The sequence below is a fragment of the Tamandua tetradactyla genome, chromosome 17 (assembly GCF_023851605.1).
Source record: "Tamandua tetradactyla isolate mTamTet1 chromosome 17, mTamTet1.pri, whole genome shotgun sequence".
In the NCBI taxonomy this organism is placed as follows: domain Eukaryota; kingdom Metazoa; phylum Chordata; class Mammalia; order Pilosa; family Myrmecophagidae; genus Tamandua; species Tamandua tetradactyla.
In genome coordinates this window covers 71,507,333-71,511,844 of record NC_135343.1, presented here as the reverse complement: position 1 = coordinate 71,511,844, position 4,512 = coordinate 71,507,333, and positions in this window count along the sequence as shown.

Below are 4,512 nucleotides of genomic sequence, written 5' to 3'. Positions count from 1 at the left end.
TCAGAACCCTGTAAAAATGACATTCCTTTGTTCTTCCTCATGCAAAAACATTTTTAAAATTTGTACATTTAGTCTCTATTATTATACACTCTAGGCATTCCTAGATTATACCATCTCAGTCTTTAACATCTATCTTTCTTTCTGATTTCATTTATGCCCCCAGCCCTCCTCCCTCTATCATTCTCACATGCAGCTTCATTCAGTGTTTTAACATAATTGTATTACAGTTAGGTAGTATTGTGTTGTTCATTTCTGAGTTTTTGTATTCCATCCTGTTGCACAATCTGTATCCCTTCAGCTCCAATTACCCAATATCTTACCTTATTTGTATCTCCTGATGGTCTCTGTTACCAACAAAATATTCCAAGTTTATTCACTATGTCAGTTCATATCAGTGAGACCATACAGTATTTGTCCTTTTGTTTTTGGCTAGTCTCACTCAGCATAATGTTCTCAAGGTCCATCCATGTTGTTACATACTTCATAACTTTATTCTGTCTTAAAGCTGCATAATATTCCATCGTATGTATATAACACAGTTTGTTTAGCCATTCGTCTGTTGATGGACATTCTGGCTGTTTCCATCTCTTTGCAATTGTAAATAATGTTGCTATAACCTTTGGTGTGCAAATGTCCGTTTGTGTCTTTGCCCTTATGTCCTTTGAGTAGATACCTAGCAATGGTATTGCCGGGTCATATGGCAATTCTCTAATCAGCTTTTTGAGGAACAGCCAAACTGCCTTCCACAGCAGTTATACCATTTGACAGGTAATATGCTTTTAAGGTGATTGTCCAACCCACAAAGGGTCAGCATTGCCAGTTACCATAGTGAACACACAGCAGCCAGGTTTGTAAAGTGTGGCCCCAACCTCTTGGCCACAGTTCATTGGACAGGAAGGGCCAAAATTTAATTAATCCTTGAGAATGGTATATAGGAGTGAGAACTGTGAATCTGGAAATTTGACCAGAAGTAGGGATATCGATTCTCCCTAGGAAAGCCCAGACAGAAGTATGAAACCAGAATATCAGCTTTTATGTTCACAGAGCATAAAACAGAGTAGAGCAGAGCAGAAAATGATTTCAGTCCCACTGTGTATTCTCTCCCAGTAGGTAAGCAGCATGGGGAGCCAGATGATAAAAAGGTCGTTTGGTGTGCATGGAATCAGAGTTATTCCACTTGAATGTCAGCAGCCTGCGATGGCTTGGGATATCTACTGTCGGGAAAAAGGAATTACTTGTTGGATTGTGTAGACCTGCCAAGGACACTGGGCCTCAGCAAGCGGTAAAGAGGCACTGACCCGTTTTAAAAGTTTGTTTTGAATCAGTTAGGGAAATGTTCCTTTCTTTCCTCGTTCATCTTGTTTAGTAACTAATTCACTCCCTGCTACTAAGATCTGTAACTGAGACCTGTTTTCAGAACTCATGGTAGCTTTTGTTTCTGCCCGCCCAGGTTCTGTTCCACGTCAGCCCCCTTAATCCCTGCAGGGCAAAGTTGGGGTGGCCCATGATGGTTTCTGCCTGGAGCTGGCAAGACATGGAAGGTGGCCAAAGAACCTCGCACCCCTGAGGCCATGGAGCTGCCCAAATGTGAAGTGACTTGACTCTCTGAGCCCTGTTCCCTGACTGGTAGAGAAAGGTTCTCTCATTAAAAGAGAATGGCAGGTATTTGTAAATCTTTAGAGGGATTTATAAACCTTAAGGTGACTAGTGACTTAGTCTTTTAAAATAACAGAACATTGCTGGGAAGGGAAAATATGAAAGAATAAAAAAGGTTAGCTTTTCTGATATAGCCATAATTCTACTCTGATTTTAATTCTGTGAAGTAGACCTTAAAAAATAATGTCTTTCAAAAGTGAGGAAGAGATGAAGCCATTCCCAGATAAACAAAACCTGAGGGAGTTTGTCAACACTAGATCAGCCCTATAAGAGATGTTGAAGAGAGTTCTGCAGGCTAAAAGGAAAGGACAATAGATAATGGATTGAAGCAGCAGAAAGAAAGAAATATTTCTGGTAAGGGTAAAGACAGGTAACTTATCAATGCCAGTAATACTGTGTTTTTGGTTTGTAACTTCACTTTTCCCTGCCTATAGGAGCTAAAAGACAAATGGTTACAAAATGCAATGATGAATCCATGGTTTGGGACTCATATTTTATAAACAGGCCATTTGTGACAAGAACTATGTAAAGGTGGGGGACAGTGGGGTACAGGAAGATAGTTTGTGTATACTATTGAGGTTAAATTGCTATCAATACAAACAAGATCGCTACAGGTTTAGGATGTTAAATTTAAGCCCCACAGCAATGGCAAGGAAAATATCAGAGATTACGCAAACTCATAGAGACAGAATTAGGTTGCAGGGAATGGGGAGTTAATGCAAAAAGAATAAAGGGTTCCTGTGTGGAGAGATGGGAAAATGTTAGTAATAGACGTAGTGAGGGCACCACAGCATTGGTCCTACTGACTGGTATGCCTGGGAGGGGCTGATATGGCAGGGTTTACGTTGTATGTGGGAAGAAGGGGTGACTGGAAAGACAGTAATAGCTGGTGGCAGCGCCTGATCCTAAACAGCAACTAGTTGGGGAAGAAAGACGTCTCAAAAGAGCATTGTTCGTATTTCCGGAGACCTGGGTTCAATTGCCCATGTCTGCCCATGCAAAAAAAAAAAAAGGCATTCTTCGGATGTGTGGGAGGGTTAGAATATAGACTGTGGACTTTGAGTCTGCTCTGAATTTCTTGGACTTGATATCTGTGCTTGGAGTGGATGTATGGGTTGTTCTTAGCAAATACGTGTGGCAATATCAGGTGTTCAGGGAGAATGATACGTGCAGCCTACATCAATGTTCAGATTAATGGGTTGATGGATGGACAGATGGATGGATGAGTGGAGCCAAATGGGGCAAAATGTTCAAACTGGTGTGTCTGAATGTCTGGTGGGCAGGAGATGGGTATGTTAGGACTCTCTGTATGGGTTTTGTGGTTGGTTTGTTTTGTGGTTGCTGTTGTTTGCTGTCCTGTTGATTTGAATGTACTTCAAAATTAAAAATGTAAAATTTTAAAAAGTAAATAAAATAAAATATAAAATTTAATTTACTTAAATCTAAAAGATGCTGTATAAAAAGAGTCTGCTAAAGTCACTCAAAACTGTGGCTAAGTGGGATACAACCAAAACAAGTTTATCGTTTACATTAATTTTTGGTCTGCATCATAAAAAAATTAAACAAAATCTTTGGTATTGACCCCCAAATATTTCTTTCAAGGTAAGACAGATTTCAGGGAAGCCAGGGAATGGTTTTATATGCTGGCTTTGAATCTTATTTCTTAAAGTCAAAAGCAATGTCATTTTTTACTGTTATTTAAAGTGGCAGGGAGATATAATTTAAAAGGAAATCTTTATCTCCAAATGAATTTTAGACTTTTTTTATGGGGAGGGATGCTTCTAACCATGTAAATATTTTGACAGACACATGTAGGGAATTTAATAGGGTTTTCATTCTTTGGTTCCGTATTATCACTTTTCAGGCCAAGATAAAAGATGCAGAAAGGGTAAAATTGCTATTAGCCTTTAGGAAATAGGGAACATGGTTTGCTCTATACATTTAAATTGTTTCCTTCATATTTTTGCATTTATCAAAGACTTACAGCAACCATGGAGCACAAATGTCACTTCTCCCCTCATAAAGCATGATAGAATCCCTGCCAAGGAAATCATCCTATGTTATCGTAGGGAAAATTAAAAAATTATATTTTCTTTCGATTCTCACAATGCCCCATGGTGGTCATTCAATATTATTTCCAATTTCCTGACAGATGAAGAACCAAGGTGTTAAATGATTTTCTCCCAAAGCATTCAGTGCTTCAGGAAGTCTTAGACTTATGCCTCCCAGGCATCTGCAATAAAATCAGGTCTCAGGTGTCAATATACTCATGCACACCACCTCACCTCCTGAGTCAAATCTTCAGCTGACTGCTTCTTGTCCTCAAATCAAAGCCAGAGGTTGACTGGTTCCAGAGCGGTATAGGTAGTGATCTATTTGCAGTTGCCATTACATATCTTCAAGGCCAGAGAGAAGTGTTGCTGGCATTGCCCTCCCAAATCCCTCCCACCCTTCAATGGGCAACTGCTCTTAGATGCTCATACACCTGAAATCACCCATTAGATACTCATTAATTCTCCTTTTAAAATGTAGAGGCCAAGAGTGGTAACAATCAGTTGCTAAGGTCTTAGTGTCCACAGCCCTTGAACCAAGACTGACAGGTACTAATACGTAAACCCCCAGCTCCTTCACTCTCTGAAGTATGTGCACTACATTGACACCCACAGTTCCCAGCAAAATTAAGCTACAATTGCCCAATTTGGTCATTTGCTTGACAATATACTCTTTACTGGATGCCTTCTCTTTCCTGCTTTCCTTCCTCCTGGATACCCTACTGTTCTAGTTTGCTAGCTGCCAGAATGCAACACACCAGAGACAGATTGGCTTTTAATAAAAGGGGATTTATTTTGTTGGTTC